General features: G+C 41.4%; 1 protein-coding gene across 3 annotated transcripts in view; it reads left to right on the top strand.

The window, feature by feature from the left end:
- The first annotated feature begins 1143 nt into the window (after window positions 1–1143).
- Window positions 1144–19044, top strand: part of NCOA7 (nuclear receptor coactivator 7) — a 120562-nt gene continuing 102661 nt past the window's right edge. For 2 of the 3 annotated variants that reach the window (XM_081033033.1, XM_081033031.1), the window contains exon 1: window positions 1523–2060. The gene's annotated coding sequence lies outside the window, so the exon portion shown is untranslated. Of the gene's footprint in view, window positions 1364–1522; window positions 2061–19044 lie in introns of those variants that run through there. The other variant, XM_081033032.1, reaches the window with a different exon arrangement.

The raw sequence follows: 19044 nt of genomic DNA, 5'->3' as shown, positions 1-19044 counted from the left end.
TGGCCAAGTCATGTGCTCAAGTTTCCTGAACACAGCGCAGTGAAGCTCCTCCCCTGCTCCACCCTGGACCACCACTTTGCTTAAAGGAATTAATTTCAAAGTCTCAGAGATTTTTTTCACAATTTATACTGCGATGGAACATGTCTTCTCGTATGCCTATTTATTTTTATATTTTATTAAACACTGGCCACAATAAATTCTTTCCAGTGTTAACGTTTCACAAAGGGGCTAACCGTCTCCTCCCTCTCCCGCTCCCTTCTGTTGTACAGTATCTTGGATGCTGCCAAATTGCAATCTTCAGCAATTTGGGACATAGCAATTGGGCCCTCTAGGCCGACTCTTGGCAGAGACACAGCTAGGAAGATTTGCACCAGCAGCGGGGCAGTGCCTGTGGGCTTCCCATCCCCATTTGGGTGCTGTTCCCTCTACAGTGTCACGACCCGCATTGCAAAGTGACGAGGATTTGGCCGCGAGGTTTACCCACAGAAGAAAACTCCAGGCAGAGCCTGCTGCTGGTCTGATAACACTGGTATGTCAGAGGCCACACACAGGCACACTAGATAGCGGCCTCCGCCCGGATGTTGATACTGTTTCTGCTGTAACAGCCTCTCCTGGAAGTCTGAGCAAAGCAATTAACAATGCTGTCTTTGGGATTTCAGCGGCACTGGTTATGTTACACTATCTTGCAAAATATGGAATAATCGCCCAATTAGGCACTGAGCATGTATAAAATTGGACCTCAGGTTTACATCTTTATGGTTTCCATGTGAAAAATTAGGCGTTTTTCTCTTGTTTCTTTAGGTATTGTGTTATTTGCAAAGTATTTTCAAGGGAAAAATTAGTCTCCTAAAATATAAAGAGCTGATTTCATTGACCCAGAAGAACCTGGTTTGAGATGTCCAGAGAAACTTATCTGCTTTCAGTTATTTGGTGAGTGCTTTTACGATTTTAAAATCTAAAATCATCGTTCAGTGCTGGTCATGGGACCGCAGAGGGAACAGCACCCAAATGGCGATGGGAAACCCACAGGCACGGCCCCGCTGCTGATGCAAATCTTCCCAGCTAGGTCTCTGCCAAGAGTCGGGCCCAACTGCCTCTTCCCTGTTGCTGTAATGATTGCAATTTGGCAGCATCCGGGATGCTGTTACCAGGGACGGCAGCAAGAGGGGGAGGAGATGGTGGGCCCTTTTGCTAAACGCAACGCCGGAAAGGACAGAAAGATGAATTTACTGGTCACGAGCTGGAAGGAAACACGGGGCTTTGAAGCTTGAGGAGACACTCCATCTCTGCCTTCAAAGCTTTACTTCTCTCGAAGAGTGGTGGCCGTGGCCGGCGGGCTGCCGGGGATGCGGCCCGCGTCGGGGTAAGATGCTCCCAGGCTCGTCCACCAGCGTCGGGCCGCCGGGGCCGCAGCGAGCTCGCTCGGGGGAGGCGTCATCCTGGGCCGAGGCCTGCGGAGGCCGCGCGCGCAGCTCTCCGGGGCGGAGCCGCGGGGTCGGGGCCGAGACTGCGCGGGGGCGGCGGGGGTGCCCAGGCTCCCGGCTCGGAGGGCGCCGCGCCGACGAGGATGCTGCGGCCGCAGCCCGAGCCCCCGAGCCCGGCCTCCGAGACCCCCGGCCCCCGCCACTGCGGAGGGGCGCCTCGCGCGGCGCGGGCCGGGCGGAGCTAGAGGCGGCGTCTGCATCGCGTCGCGCGCCATCCACACATCCCCGCCTCCGGCCGCGCCAGTGAGTCTGTGGCCGCGGGTGCCCTTCCCCGCGGGCGAAGCTGCAGGGCTGGAGAGGTGCGGCCGCTCGTGGGGAGAGCCCTGGGGAGCCCCGGCAGCGGCCGCGCTCGCCAGCTCCAGGCGCCAGTCCCGGGGACGCGCGCCTCGGCGCTCCGCCCTCCTGGCCCTGCTGCTCCGGGGTGTGCGGTCCCGCTCCGAGACCCCCTCCTCCCACCCATCCTAGATAGGATGCTCTCTGGAGCGCCGAGCAGCAGAGGCCGCTCCTCCCAGAAATGCGTGCGCCAGATCCCCTTCTCACCGACCGGAGGAGCCGGCGTCCCCGCCCTGTAGGCAGGTGGGTGAAGCAGAGGCCAGCCCTGGCTGCCGCCTGCGGCTGATGCTGCAGCTGGGGAGCGGCGGGGGCCGGGGGCTGGGACCCGCCGAACTTGCCTTCGGCGCAGAGGTGCTCCTGGCGCTAGGCACAGCCGGCGGTTAACCTGTCAACCTCTTTTTGAGCATCTGGTGGCCGAGCGGTGGCGGGAGAGAGCTTGACCCTTCCCCGCCCACCCCCGGGGCTCCAGCGGGGTGTGGGCCCGGGTGGGTAGGGTGTATTGACTTGTCGTTTCATTTGAGGGTTCGAGGGAGACTTTTTCAGCAGGTCAGGTAGAAATGTGACACCGTAGTTTTTCGGCTGCATGAGCAAATGCGTTCTTCCTATTTTGTGTAGACACGGAAAGCGTTATTTTAGCGGCATATAAAAGTCGCTGTGGATTTTTGTGTATTTCAGAGCTGGCTGCCTGGTTTGTAAAATTGATGACTCAAACCTTTTACAGTCATCATTTTAGGGCCCGTTAGAGAAGGTTTTTCTGTAAGTCAAATTATGCCGGAGATGCATGAAGCTGGGGCATTCCCGTGTTGCCTACTTGGGAGCCCCCTGCTTCTGTGAAGGGATGTGTTTACGAGTGGCAAGTTTGATACAGGTGTCGCGAGTTGAGAATCTGCTGGACCGATGCACTGAGTCGGCCAGCAGAGGCAGCCTTTGGCGCAGCCTGGCTTCCAACTAGGTGTTACGGTTTGTGTTTCTGAGAAACTGCTTATGAATTTTTGCTCCCCCCCCCCCAAGTGTAAACTTCATATATCAGAGCTTTTAGCAAGATAGTCTTTTAACAGGTTATTTTAAATTTCATATTTCAAGCAGTAAGGTTTAGAGTTTTGGAAAGTAGACCATTGTGGGTTCCAATTTTCTTTTAACTCATGAAGGTTTAGAGCTTTGGAAAACGAGCCAGTGTAAAGTCCAGGAGGACAGAGCCCTCGTAGTATTCAATCCTGTAATCCCTACATCTGATAAAAATTGAACGCTTATTTGTTGAATGAACTGGTTAAAGTTTTATCTAAAGACAGCTCAGTATTAAAATGTATTTGGTCTTGTGGCCTTGAAGGTTTAACTTGGTTTTAAAAATTGCTTCTTCGTGTAAATAGTCAAATGTGGTTATCTTAACATCGAAGTTTGAATTTTGACATTTTAAGGACCATATGCTATCCTTTAATATGTTATTGAATGAGGTAATTCTCCCCTACGCCTAATTAATATAAGTTCATGTCATGTCCAGGCTTGCAAATTTTCCAGTCTCATTGGTAATCAAACTTGTTTCAGTTAAATTCTCAAACACAAGCATAACAGAAAGGTATGATTCGTGTTTAAAAGAAAATTCTAAGTTACTCCAGAGGTAATAGTGATTTGGTTAATAAGTGATATATTGACTTGTTTTAGAGTTGAGTTATTTTATTACAGGGAACGGTAAAAACAAAGCATGTAGCAGTATCTATGATTCCTAAATGATTCAAAATACACGGTATAGGTATACATTTCAACTGTATGGATTTTCCTGGGTGTATAAGTATGCCAATTTCCAAGTTTAACAACCAGGAGTGGTTGTCAAATAATGGGGTTTGGAAGATTTCAGTGCCTTTTTGCTTTTAAATTGTATCATGAAAAACAATCAAGGACAACTGCAACACATTTCTCTGCTTGTTTTTTGCACTGTGATATTTCCTGTTTTGATTTTGTTTTTATTTTTCTCTTATGTAAGTTTCATGAGACAGTATTAACCTCTTTTCAGTCACTTTAACAAAATTATCTGGGTATGATCCCAGATATCTGGGATCCCAGATCCAAAAATTATCTGGGTGTCATTTGTTTTCTTTCTTCTTTTTTGTCATTTTAATGTCTCTTAAAATGATACATATTACCCAAAAGACTGATTTTCACAAAACTATGTTAAGCCATCATCGTTTATTCTGATGGTGAGGAAATAACACTTTATGTAAAAGGTGGTAAGATTGGGGAACCAACAGTGGGGAGGGTACTTATGAAAAATATGTTATGATTGATTCATTGAAACAAGCAAAAATTCCCTCATGAAATAAAGATAATTACATTTTGCACATCTTAAATTTGTAATCAAGGATATTGAGCAGTCAATTTACTTTGTTTTTCCTTGCTCACTTTAAACTTCTCAAAAGAGCCCCCCCCCGCCCCCCTGTGGCTACAGCAAATTCTTTTTACTTTGTTGCAGATAGTAAACATTTATTTGTTCATTTGACAAATAGAAGCTGAGCATTTGAACTGTGCTGGTACACTTCGCCTTGAGATCAGTCAAGTAAGAGCTGCTTCCTAATCTCAGAATGGAAGAGGCATTTTTCTGTGCAGTGTCCTGCATTTAAATGCGCAGTGCCTCTGCTATTGGGTGGCTCACTACCTGGGTCCTGTTGGGTGAGCCCCCAGCGCTCCACCTGCACCCCTGGAATGCAGATCCAAGACCTGGCTTTATGTCATCTTTCTATATCTTTCCTAAGGTTTCATTGTCAAACCCTCTATCTCTTCCTTGCTAAATGTTATTTTTTTTATCCCAGTCCTTTTTTACCCCAGCCCAAATATTTGTTATTGTTGTTTACATCTAATAGGATTCATTCGGTATGCATATGTTGGAACGAAATTTATTATGGTTGCAGAAAACGAATAGAAAAGAAAATTTATATAACATTGAATTTCAAATATAGGGAATGGGTGGTGGTTGAAGAATAATTGTTGTGTACTAATCTCCCCTCTCCAGTGGTATGGAATGCCTTTGTTTCTGCCCATACCAGAAAATATGCATTGTCTGCTCATACATTTGAAGCTTCATTGAGAGAAATGACGTTTCCAGAGGGCTGGCAGAACAAAGGCCACGATATGATATCGATGCTTTCCAATTCTAGGTGTTAGACCAGGAGTGTAGCCAGATCTTCAGAAACTAGATACTTTGAATCCTTTGTTTTGCATCCTTTGCAACCCCCCACCCCACCCAACACACACCCTTTTGTGCTCTCACACTGAGGGAGTCTATTAATAGTCACAAGAAACCTATGGTTATGTGATTTAAGAAATGTGGTTATTAAAATCCTGGTCCCTTCTACAGCTCCTGAAGACCCGTACAAGAAATTCCATTCAGTTCTACATGCCAAAGAAAAGCTTTACTTCCCCAAAACACAAAACAATTATTGTGTCTTTTTTTCATCATGCAAAACTAGATCAGATAATTGATTATATTTCCCTTTCTGATTTGGTAATGAGGAAAGTCACAGTCAAATTTGCAACTCAATTTTAATAATCCTATAAAAACCTATGATCTTAATATTGATGCTCTAACTTTCCTTTTGGTCTTGAGCATCTGTTTTACCTTGTTTTTCTTGATTCTGATTTTTATCTAATTAAATTTTCCCACTTGATTGAATTTATTATTTTAAGCTGAGTCATATCCTTTGTGGAACAAGGCAAAATATAAAATGTAAAACCAAATAAATGAAAACATTTTCAAAATTGATCTCTGGACACAGTATGTTTTTGATTAACAAGTTTAATCAGTTCCATTAAATACCTTTTGAACAAGTATTGCAAGTTTAGTATATTTGAGCTGACAATAGCCAAATGGAAAACAGTGTTAGTTTTGTAAAACTAAATTGTACTTATTTTTTAATTATTACATTTATGTCTACTTACCACTAATTTAAAATTGGTAAAACCATTCAATTTAAGCCAGTTATTTCTAGAGTACCTGCCTTCTATGCTACATTAGGCTGAACAGAAGATTCATTCCATATAATAATAAAAAAATCATTTTTAGCCAATAGGCTAGCCTAAACTGGCTTAACACTAACCACTGGACATCACATCTGACCTTTTTCACATCAATCATTTATTTGATTCATCTTTGTTTTAATAAATCAGGTATATACTCTTCGTTGAACCTCTCTTATTTACCATAAAATTTAAATGAGTAAGCTCCCTGGTTAATTGTCCAGACTTTCTTCATTCTGGTGTTTTGACAACTAACTGTTAAGTTGGTTGAATTTAACCAGGTAAATAGTTGTTTACATCTATGTGGTGCCAAGGTAGTTTGACATATTTATCACCCAGGTCAACAGAGAGATTGGCTGTTCAAAAGGGTCAGTCCTGGGTGCAATCTAGGAGCCTTTGGAGTGAAAATAATCTGAATTCAAAAGCGCAACTTGAAACGTTAAAGAGTATTCGAAGAGCGATGAGAGCAGATTTTTACGTAGAGACATCTCATTCCGAAAGACATCTCATGTCCTTTTTTTTAAAAAAAATTAATTTTATAGTAAGTAGTACCTTCATGTGATTTAGAAGGTACAGATGGGTATACAGTGAAGGGATTCCTTCTCATCTTCTTTTCCTAGTTACCTGCTTTTCCTAGTATTTTTGGTTAATTGAGAATTCTCCAGTGACATTTTATGCATATACAAGCAAATATGAACATTCAGCCTGCTCATCTTATTTCCTAACCCTTTCTCTAATTCTTCTTTCTCCATCCCCACTAGTCTTGTTTGTCTCCTCAGATGCTTTGGACTGTTGCCTGAATTATACTTTCTCCCACATGTCAGCCAGTCTTCTTTCTAAATGTCCCTCTTCAAACCTAAAGTTTCCTTATCCTACACAAGAAGGAGCCCACCGTGAATCTTAGAACAGTTCTCGGGCCCTGAGGACATCATTTCATGCCCTCTGCCCCTTCCTGTCATGCATATGGCCCACAGTTGTTCTTAACTCACCTGTCCCACCCCAGCCAAATCATGGACCCTTCAAAAAATCTGAAAGTTCATGGTCTCATCACACACCACATGCATTGCACCCTTTTGCCTACATGTCCTTGTTTATGGACCCCAAATTAAGAATATTTATTTCAGTAATATAAAAACTGATTGTCACTTCCTGTGCATGCATAGCATGTGACTTTTCTTCTCCATGCTATTCCCTCTACTTGGAATACTCTGTCCTCCTACTTTCATTAGCAAGCCACACTCAGGTGTCATTTCTAGGGGCCATTCTTAGCTGAGATTCCATAAACTCATGGAGCCTTCCACATGTAATTTAGTGTCCTGAGTAGGCTTCCATACTGGGAACAGGCATTTCTTATAAATAGTAAAATTGCCTTTCTAGTAAAAATTAGCTGTGATTTTGGATAGCATGTATCTTACTTAAGATTGGTCAAAAAAAAGCCCAAGGGTAAAGCTTTTATTTAACCTTCATCTGTCTTCTATCCCTCCACCTCAGTAGAATACATGTCTGTAGCATTTTCTTTAGCATCCCTGCCCTACTAGAGTAATTCTCTCTCAAACATTGTGTTAACACTCATTAAAAATAACTCATATTTATTATGGCCTTCATCCGGGACTGTGTCTTTTATGCCTTGCCCCTGGGTTTGCCTCTGTAGTTGCTACACAAAGGCGCGAAAGCTCCCACGTGGGGGGAGGAGGTGCCAGGAAAGTTTAGGAATCTAATAGGAGACAAGCTTACTCTAAAGAAAGAAACTGAAATGCTGATCCTGATGGATGACGAATCATCTGGAGAAAGCAGTTCTGCCTAAGAAGTGACTTCTAAGTATGTGAATGAAGTATTTTTAACTCCAAGTAACCAGAGGGTGTCCAAAGTGCTCAGTTTTATTGTGGAGTGTAGGCATGAGGTCATTTGCTGTTGACTGATTAACAGAGGATTTAGAGAGTAAAAATTTAACAGTGTTTATTCAGTACTGTTCATGTGGAATCCTCTGACTGGTGGATGGCTCTGATCACTAACCAGGCATGCTGTGTAGAACAGGGAAAATTTGTGAGATGACTCCATAGGTGGTAGAAACTTCAAGATCTTTCACATTCTTTCTGTAATTCTGACCTCACTAAGCAGATACCAGATTTACTGAAGTGTTTCCCCAGAAATGTTGGTACCAGGAAGGGAGGGTGTCCTGAGTAGCAATAACGAATGTTGTAGCCATTGGATAAGTACAGCCCCTGCTATACTGTATAAAGCAACAGTTTCAGGCTATTAGTCTGTTGGGAGGGCTTGCTCAGTCCATATGGTCCCAGGCACTCACAGCTGAGTCCTCAGCCTTAAGTCCTGGTGATTCTACTCCCCCCCCACCCCCCAAGGTAGTGCCTGTCCATAGGGTCCCACTGAAACAGCTCGTTAGCAACCCTCTAATATCTGGAATCATAGCACCTTCCAGAATAGTTTCAATTTAACATGCCTTAACTTTTTAAAAAAGCATTCTAGTGCGAGATTTAGTCCATGCAGGCTGCTATAACAAAATACCACAGACGTGGTTTATAAACAGCAGAAATTTATTTCTCACAGTTGTGGAGGCTGGAATGCCAAGATGAGGGTGCCAGCATGGTCGAGCTATGGTGAAAGCCCTCTTTTGGGTTGCAGACTGAACTTCTCACTGTGTGCTCACATGGTGGAAGGGGCTAGAGAGCAATCTAGGGCTTCTTTTCTGAGGGCACTGATCCCATTCATGAAGGCCCTGCCCTCAGGACCTAATAATCCCCTCCCAAAGGCCCCACCTAATACCATTACCTTGAGCATTAGGTTTTCAAACTATGAATGCACAAACATTGAATCTATAGCAAGAATAGAACATTCACAAAATACGAAGAACCACAAATGGCCAAGACATACAAAAAGATTCAACTTTAGTGCGTCAAAGAAATGCAGATTATAATTGGATTTTAAAAGTCCAGAACAATGCTGGCAAGGTTGAGGTTGGGTCACTTTTTGTAGATGGTGAGAGGGTAAGTTGGTACACCTTAGAAGGAGAGCAGTTTCGCTTGTAGCCTCCCTTGGCACCAGTGGTTCTACTTTAAGAGTACATTCGAAGGAGATCATAGGTGAGGCTTAATTTCAGCGGTGAGCACTGAAATGTGTCTTTGGGAGGCAGGTGGTCTGCTGGAGGGGTTAAGAGCCAGGATGCTGGAGCCAGTTGCCTGGCTTGGAGTCCTGTTCCACCATACCAGCTTCGTGACCTTAGGCAATTTAATGTCTCCTTGATTTTCTCATCTGTAAAATGAAGGTAATAATAGTATCTGCCTCCCACGTTGACTTGAGAATTAGATAAATACATGTAAAGTACTTGGATCCCTGTCTGCCCCAAAGTAAGGAGCTGTGTATTAGCTATTATCAAGGGTGATATTGTTAATATTTGAGACAAATTCAACAATGGAGTCATTTTTAAGTTATAGCATACCAAACGGTCTGTACAAAAAGAACCTGATTTGTTCTAAAATGTACCTGTATAGAAGAAAGACAGGTAAGTGACAAAATATTAAAGTGTTTTTCCCCATTGATGGGATCGTAGAAATGATGAGGTCATTTCTATTTTTCACATTTTTATTTGTTATCCATTTGTATTACAATGGTACTTGTTAGAAATTATTAAAATTAATATGTGCATTCTTGACTTTTCTTTATCAAGTGCGTATTCATCTTGACATATTTTACTTCCTCTTCCTCCTTTCGAACCTACTCATATTTCACTTCCCCATTATCTTCACCCACGGGCCATCTGCCTGGTATTTTCTTGCATTTAGCTGGCTTCCTGTGTGTATAGGTCAGTCCCAAGGCTAGTTCTTCAAGAATAAGTAGACCAAGTGAAATGATTCCTGAGGTTTTATGGGTGGTGGCTTGCTCTTGGAAGTTTAAGCCAGAGAATGCTGCTTAGGTGATAATGGAACTGTGTCCTCTTCACGTTTCAGGCACTTAGCCTTGTCTCCCACTCCCATCTGCTGAACTGAGCACCCCAATTAGGGTCGGAATCCTCAGTACTCCTCACACCAGGGGTGATGGGGTGGTGTGTGTGTGTGTGTGTGTGTGTGTGTGTGTGTGTGTGTGTGTTGGGGGGAAATTCCTGCCCTCGGGCTTTTGGCTGCCCTCTCTGTCTGACATTTCCTGGCACTTTTCTTTCTTTAAAGCCAGTATTCTGCACCAGGTTGATAATTAATTCCATGAGCACTTTCCAAGACATCTACTCCACCCCTGCTTTCAATTCTTTTGGTTCTTAACTCCTTGCGCCACAAATTCAATATTGGCTTGCTTCATGGCTTAGTTGTTCTTACAGTAAGCTGATGGGGGGTTGTGTTTTATATTACTCTGGACCCTTCAGTTTTTGAGCACAATGTTGTCCATATACACACATTTACACAGAACACAGGAAGATTGGATGTTGTTGTGTTGAAAACATTCTTAAAAGATGATTTATGAGTTTTCTATTCATCTTCCCCTGTTTATCCTTCTCTTCATTTTCAAGATCTCCTTTATATAATTTGGTTCTCTCAATCTTGCAGAAATTTGCCTGAAAATCTGATAATAGATTTTTATTTCTATAGTCAAAAAAACCGAAGGGTTCAATTCAGTTTGCAGAGAGCACCACGGTCATTAAATGCATTTACAGTGGGGCTCTGCCAATATCCAAACTCATCCTGGTTGCAGGGACATCTCTGTCATCAACTCTAAAACATTAATTGCTTGATCAAGATACTTCCATGAATCTACCAGAGAATGTGTTTAAAGTTCATAAATATGTTAGATTCTCATAGATCTTGCATTTCTTGAAAAGGGCCAAATAGTAGGAAATGTTATCATGTATCTGCTCTCCTAGTCTGTTTCCAAATTGAGGTTCATGAGCCCCATGAGGCTATGGAAAAATTATTAGAATGTGTATATTGTCTTTTCATGATTTCTATTTTTGTTACGTGTTTTCTAATGCATATATTAGTGCAGAAGAGATTTTTTTTTAAAGATTTTATTGGGGAAGGGGAACAGGACTTTATTGGGGAACAGTGTGTACTTCCAGGATCCCTTTCCAAGTCAAGTTGTTGCCCTTTGAATCTTAGTTGTGGAGGGTGCCGTTCAGCTTCAAGTTGTTGTCCTTTCAGTCGTAGTTGTGGAGGGTGCAGCTCAGCTCCAGGTCCAGTTGCGGTTTCTAGTTGCAGGGGGCACAGCCCACCATCCCTGTGGAAGTCGAACCGGCAACCTTGTGGTTGAAAGGATGCGCTCCAACCAACTGAGCCATCCAGGAGGTAGCTCAGCTCAAGGTGCCATGTTCAATCCCAGTTGCAGGGAGCAGAGCCCACCATCCCCTGAGGGACTCGAGGAGTTGAACCAGCAATCTTGTAGTTGAGAGCCCACTGGCCCACCTGGGAATCGAACCAGCAGCCTTCGGAGCCAGGAGCACGGAGCTCCAACCGCTTGAGCCACTGGGCCGGCCCAGAAGAGATATTTTTATAAATGAAAAATACACATGAAAGAACTTTATACTCAGATACTTTTATTGATGCGGAATATAACTTTTAAAAATGGAGACCACTAATCTAAATGAAAGGTAAAGCTTCATTGTTCCGCCACCCAAAGTCAGTTTTTGTTAGGGATTTAACTGTAACAAATAAAAAATCAACATATTAAATATAAACCCTGTGTCTAGCCTATACTAGAAGTTGTAATGTATATGTTTGTGTTTGTGTGTGTGTATGTATGCTCATACATGCTTATACTTGTACATGTATAACAAGATACAGTCCCTTCCCTTCGGGGCTTTACATTCTGGAAGGAATGTGAGCATGGGGCACAATTAAGTAGAAAACAGCATAAGATAGTGTAAGTACGCATGAGAATCGAGCAGGATAAGTTTGTTAGACCAAAATCACTAACCTGTGGCGAGTGGCGTAATACGTAGTGGTGCTACATTCTCCAAATATTTCAAAACCCCTTTTGTGTTAAGATTTTTCCTTGATAATTAAGTTAGTTCTTTCGTTTACCTACTCAAATAAGGTGGGCTTGAATTATCTCCTGAGTTGACACGTGAACTGTGTGGGCTTTCTCCTCTGATATTCAAAATAATATTTACCACTGCTATTAATTACATGTCCACATTTTCTTCAAACTGTAAGAGAAAGTGGCAGAATAGACATGATGGGGAAAAAATACTATTTGTGATGCAATACCCTGTTGGAATAGTGATAGTGTATAAAAGTTTTAAAAAGTGAATTCATTTCCTAGGGCTGCTCTGACAAAGTACCACCAACTCTGGGTAGTTTAAAACAACAGAAATTCGTAGTCTCTCAGTTCTGGAGGCTAGAAGTCTAAAATGAAGTGTGTCGGCTCTGATCGCTCTGAAACCTGTAAAAGGAATCCTTCCTAGCCTCTTCTGGCTTCTGGTGATTTGCTGGCTGCCCCTGGCACTTTTCTTTTGGCTTACAGCTGCATAATTGATCTGTCTTCAGTCTTCACGTGTTCTCCCTGTGTGTCTCATCTTCATAGGGCCATCTTTTTATAAGGAAACTAGTCATATTGAATTAGAGGCCCATCGTACTCCAACATGACCTCATCGTAATTACACCTGCAATGACCCTCTTTCCAAATAAGGTCACATTCTGGGGTGCTGTGGACACAACTTCAACATTTTTGGGGGGATGACACAATTCAAGCCGTAACAAAAAGTAATATCAGAGTCTATACATGAACATACGAAGATGTGCAGAAGTCACCCTTGGTGTCAGATGATGCCTTCTTATAGGTAAATTTCCATAGCCATGCACACTGGTTATGGGTAAATGACAACTGGAAGGAAAGGAAGCCTCCTTGACTACTTGTTTTAATTGGATTCTTCTGTCTCTGGGCTTTGGTAGTCCAGGCCTTGGTAGAATTATTCAGATAGACAGTAATATATACTATGCGGCTTTGATCTTCCTGATAAAAATCCACAAAGTAATTTGTGTATCAGGATGTTTCTAAGGGTAGATTGTGTTTTCTGTTGTGATAATGCTACATAACAGCTTCCAAATCTTCGTGGCTTAGAACCACAGATATTTATTTCACATTCATGAATCTGCAGGGTGACTGTGGTTTGGCTGCTCTTGGCTAGATTGGGCAGGGCCGGGCTGGACTCCAAAGTTGAAGTGGAAATTCAGGTCTGTGCCACGTGTCTTTTATTTTGGAACTCGTGTTGGAGAAGGAAAAGCAGCTACCTGGAGCATACTCTTCCAGTGGAGTGCAAAAACTTGCCAGACCTCTTAGTTGAAATAGGTACACTGTTGATCTTTAGTCTGTTGGTCAAAGCAAGCCACATGGGGTGGTGGGCGGAGGTATATTCTCTGTGTACTAGTGCGAAGCACCACCAAGCGGCATAGCCATTGGATAATCCTCTTACAGGGAGGGGGTGCATAATTGAAAAGAATAATCCAGTCTAGCAAAGGGCCATTTTTCTTTTGAATTCTATAAGAGCTTTTATATCAAGCAACTTAACAAACCTTTGAAAGAAATAGTACTTAAACCATAGATGTGGTTTCTTAGTCCAGTCTCTTAGAAAATTATAGTTGAAACTCATACATAATTTTTTTTCCAAGAAGAGGTCATGGTATTTCACAATGCTAATTTAATTTCATGTTGGGCAGGCTTCCTTTCTCTTAGATGCTTTGCATTATGCCTTCATCCCGAACCCACATTTGTGTGTTTCCCACATTTTAGACTATACTAACCAAAGCACGGCATGCCCCTCTCCATCTTTACTATAGGCAAGTGAGGCAGAACCTGAAGGAACTGCTGTCCTCTTGAGCATGTGCTGATAGAGAACATTTGCATTAAGGATAAAACTGTTTCCGGTTTACAGGTGATTGTTGATTGTGTAACACTATTGAAATATAGCTATGGATGTTATGTTGGGTATTGTCCCACTTCTAACACCTTCCCCAACAACCCAACAACACTGGCCCTGGTGCATAACACATTGTGTTTGGCATTGATTTTTATCATACCTCCCCCCTCTTTGTTTTATTTATGTAAATTTTATCTCCGCTATCAAAAAATCAAAGTTTCCTTGGAACATAGTGAGTTTTTTTTATATTCATAAGTTCTAGATAAACAGGACAGTGGTTGCATAATACTGGTTCTCAGTAAATGCTTACTGAAGAGCTCACTTGTAAGTGACAAGGTACTATTTTGGAGTAAGTATAAATTGCTTATTGCCATCTATATTCCCCATGTAAATAAAGATGGAGAAAGTACATTAAAACATGGTCATTCAATTATTTTTTATTTTGCAATTTTACAAGTATGAGTGCATGCCAGTATCTTTTGAAAATGCATTCCATGGATAAAGAAGTTGTGGTATATATACACAATGGAATACTATTCAGCATTAAGGAAAGATGATATAGGAACATTTGTGACAACATGGATGGATCTTGAGAGTATAATGCTAAGCGAAATAAGTCAGACAGAAAAAGCAGAGAACCCTATGATTTCACTGATATGTGGTATATAAACCAAAAACAACAAAAGAGCAAGACAAACACATGAGAAACAAAAACTCATAGACACAGACAATAGTTCAGTGGTTACCAGAGGGTAAGTGGGGTGGGGGGAGGGAGATGAGGGTAAACAGGATCAAATATATGGTGATGGAGGAGAACTGACTCTGGGTGGTGAACACACAATGGGATTTATAGATGATGTAATACAGAATTGTACACCTGAAATTATGTAATTTCATTAACAATTGTCACCCCAATAAATAAAATTAAAAAAGACAATGCATTCCATTACAGATGCCATCCACAAGAGAACAAAGAAGCACATGGCCTTTTCCTCAGTGAAATAGCAATTGTGTGGGGAGCCATGATTTCTTGTTTCTCTGGAAACTTGTGGCCTGGCTTAGTTCATGATTAACTTGTTTCAAGTCCCAAGGCATTGTTTTACCTGTGCCTCCGGGGAACCTGTAAGCTGCTGAAGAATGAAGTGGGAGTGGCCGGTTTCCCCGGACACAGATAACTGGTGGCTATCAGGACATTTGGTAGTCTCTTTCATATGATAATTACTTTGGGGAGTTTTGTAGTGATTTTGTAGTTTCTATGTAAAAGTTAAAAATTTACTTTCTGTGAGGTAATGCACACATGTGATTGTTAAACTGCACGTGCCCATAGGGTATATATTGGTGAAGATAATTAAACCGGGCGCTTCAGCATCCCTGAAGACCTGCAGCATCATCATTTGTGTGAGTGTCTCTTTTTTCATTCCCACTCCCCCTTTCAGGTAACTGTTTGACTCGTGGTGGCTGGCTCGCCACACAATTGACAAGGTAGAATGAACTTTGTCTTTCGATAGTCTCAAAACCCACTCACATTTAATTCTTGAAACCCATTGTTTGCAACCCATATCCTGTATGTTCTTTGGAAAGACATTCCGTTTATTTCATCTTTTTCCATCAAATGTATTGGTTTTGTTTACATCAATTAACTAATTCAGATCCATCAAATAGACACCTCCCACCAAGTGATGATAATGAATAATTAGGAGTAGAAATCACTGCTCACATTTATTTCTGTCCTAAAATTGAAGGAGTTGGGGCCGGATGGAAGCCCAGAGCCCGTGCAGTAGTGATGGCGTTTGCTGGGAGCCCAGGGAGCTGGCGCAGTGATTCGTTCACATTAGCGCTTTTTCCCTGAAAGGCCTTGGGGACTGCACTTGAGTTCTGTACCAGTACAGAGACTCGAGGAGAGTGTGCAGCTTCTTCCTTCTGGGTGCTGACCAGAAGATGTCTGCAAAAAGACAGAAGCACAGATAAGTTATGCAGCTCAAACCAAACAGCCAGAGATCCCAGGATTTTAGCAATGGGTCTGTCTGATAATACCAAAATGAATTCCAGAAGTAATTGAGTACAGACTTTTCTTCCCGTGTCACCTGTTTCATTATTGATGCTATTTGGAACCTACCACCTTTAGATTTCATCGCAGGGATCATCTGAAGTACTCACAGTGCTGGAGCGATGTAGGGGGTGTCCCCAGAAACCACATCTGTGGGTGATGCAGGCATCACATTTTCCCCAACTCTTGTTAGGGACAATCATGTACACCCAATAAACAGTGGTTGATGGTGAGAAAGAGGAAGTATTAGCTTACAGTTGAGAAATGAGATCAGCAGAGTAGACTTTGTTCTGTTTTCATTGCCTCAAATAACTTTCTATCTGACTTTCTGCATGTTTCCCCTCTAATCTGTGTGTACAGTTAGAAAACTGTTCAAAAATGAATTCTTATATCCTTATGAGTATTAATGAGAGGCTGCATCAAATAATATTGAAAACCTGTGGTAGAATTTTTATAGAATCATAATTTTTAGTTCTAAAAAGGACCTATAATTTTAGTCCCTAGAAAAAAAGGACTTCTTTAACTTAAAATCAATAAAGAAATTTTTTTTTTTTAAAAAAAAACAATCAAAATTCCATTTTCTGAGTCTCTGTATTTACTAATTTCATTTTCACTAGGGAAATAATTGGATTGGCAGAAGATTACATTTCAGAACAACAGAAACAAAAAAATTGCCAACTGCTAAGGGAAATTTTCTGGCAGATTGAAAGTTATATTATTACTTCTTTTCTTAAAACTTAAGAGGTAATTTATTTAATTGAGTGAATTAAGGGAACATGCTTCCCAGTTACCTGTTTAAAAATCTAATTCAGTAAATATTTAATGAATGTATGGACATGTTCACTGCAGTACATTTATTAACAAATAGTAATGACTAACTTGAACACAGTTCAGGATTTACACCCTGAAGGAAAATTGACCAGAAAACTGGTGTTTACCCTCTTGTTCTTTTTAATGGTGGGTAAAATTCAGGAAGAACCAGGACGTTGAAGTGAAAATTCTGTGTGGTAATATAGCCTAGCTTTAGAGGTTATCATTGGTGGTTTTAATTTGGGCATCAGACAAAGCCGATCTTTCTGGTTCTAACTCATGGCTGTTTGACCTTGACTAAGTTCTTTAACCTTTCTAAATTTCAGATTTTTTATGTGAAAAGAATTAAGAATACTGTATTAACTCCCTCATACAATTATAGATTGAGTGGTGTGTAACAGCATTGAACACAAAATTTGTTGCATATGGTTCATGTTCAGTAAACATTTAACTGTCTTGCCTGCTGTCTGTCATCTTTGTATTCACTAGAGCTGCGTAGCTTAAGTTAGTTCCCCATGTGATTTTAATATGTGGGGCAAATTTGAATATAACTCTCCAGGTGTTGTTGAAGGCAGTAATTTTCATGAGCACTTTAATATTTGAGTTCATTGAAATTTCAATGGATAGAATTTTCTGTCCCATGGGGCCCTGACTGAGGACACATTTAATCTCTATAACAGCCCTTTTACAGATGAGGAAACTGAGGGCTGAAGGTGTTGAGTGACTTGCCCAAGGCTACATACCTTGGAAATACTGGAGTCTGGATTTCAACCAGGCCTCTTTTGCTTTAAAGATGCTGCTCTGCCTTAATAATGTGGGTCAAAGGGGTTAGTCAGGTGAAGTACAGAGCATCTTGAAAACAGAACTTCTCAAGGTTAGAGTTTATATAAAATATATAAAATCTCAGTTTTAATGAATTTTTGAAATAATATTTTTAATTGAAAAAATAACTAAGAATATTAATTTACCCATAAAGTTTGACTTTATAATAGTTTCCAAAAAGTGCAATATCCCTTCACCGGGGTGCCATTTGGTTGGCACGATTATGGGGCGGGGCACTGCTGGCATTTAGCTGGGGGGAAGCAGTGGTGCCAAATGCCCAGCAGTGAGCGGGACAGCCCTAGACAAAGGAGAATTGTGTTGAGGAATTTCCTATCTTCTGTACGACTTATGTAAATATTTATTGGGAAATTCTAAAGAAAAGATTAGTTCTAAATTATCACGTATAGAAGTATCTGTTTGGTTGTTATTTATAGCACTGACTTTTATTCTAATGTTCCATGCACCTTGCCATTACCCACCCCCTCCCATCTGCTCACCTCTGCCCTTTCATTTTCCTGTATTTCTTGTACATAGTAAAATAGTTTCTGATCCCATTTCTCCTAAAGCTAAACTTGTCCTATGTAAGTAGGTATAAGCATCTGAGTATGTCTTCTAATGAGCTTGTGGCTGAGTTTACTTACTGAAATACCTATTATAAACTACTTTTCTCTTTGGCATTATATATAACAGATTTTTAAAACTTGAGAATTTACACATTGATATACCTGTTGTCAGTTAGTTTCCTTTTGGACATTATATTGATTTCATAAAATGAAGGATGTAAGTAGGTTATAGTATATTATCTGTGAACTTCATTTCAATATTACAGAGGGCATATTATAGAACATTTATGTAGATGGAAGAGTATTGGTTTTTATTTGGTTGAGAATTGCTGTCTACAGCAATCTCATGAGGTGGCAATTCTGCTTGTGCATAGTCACTCCCGGAGACTGAGAAGCCACTCTATCTGGAGGCAGCTCTTCGCATCTCTCTGTAAGACAGTTCTTCCTTATTGTGAGCGAAGACCCCTTTCCCTCCATGTCTAAGGCCTGGTCCTAGGCATACCCCTTGACGTTCTATTGGTACAAGCCAGATAAAATCCTTGAGATGTTTGAAAATAGCTGTCGTTTCATCCCAACTCTTTCCAGGCTAAACCTGATCAGCTCCTTTGACTAATAGTCTTAAAATTTAGTTTTATGTCACTTAAACATCCTAAATATCGAATTCCCTTGTATTCCTCCTGCAGTGTGAGACCGAGTTAAACACAGTCATATTGATATACTCTAATCCTCAAAAAGGGTGGGACAGACCATCATAATCTTTTTTATTTTGAGCTGATTGTATTAGTTGTTTTTTGGGGATGAGGGAAGGTGCAGTGGAATCACGCCATTGGGTGCATGGATCTTACTGTTACCTAGAGGTGCAGATCACATTCACTTGTGGTAATGGTAAACTCTTCCACCCATTCTTTAGCTCCTCACCCAGATGTAGAGCCTGAGATTCATGTGTGGTCAATTCCACCTTTCTACAGACAGCTGAGGTCTGTCTGAACCCAAATGCTGTTATTCAGGACGTTATTCATCCCTCCGGAAGTCTAATAAGGAGACCTCTATTTTAATTCCAGTTAGTGGTAAGTCTACTGATGAGGACAAGTCCTAAGAACAAATACTGCATTAAGCTATTACCAG

Source organism: Rhinolophus hipposideros, assembly GCF_964194185.1.
Source record: "Rhinolophus hipposideros genome assembly, chromosome: 3".
Taxonomy (NCBI): domain Eukaryota; kingdom Metazoa; phylum Chordata; class Mammalia; order Chiroptera; family Rhinolophidae; genus Rhinolophus; species Rhinolophus hipposideros.
The sequence above is the reverse complement of the archived record's forward strand: the minus strand, read 5'-3'. Positions and strand labels throughout refer to the sequence as shown.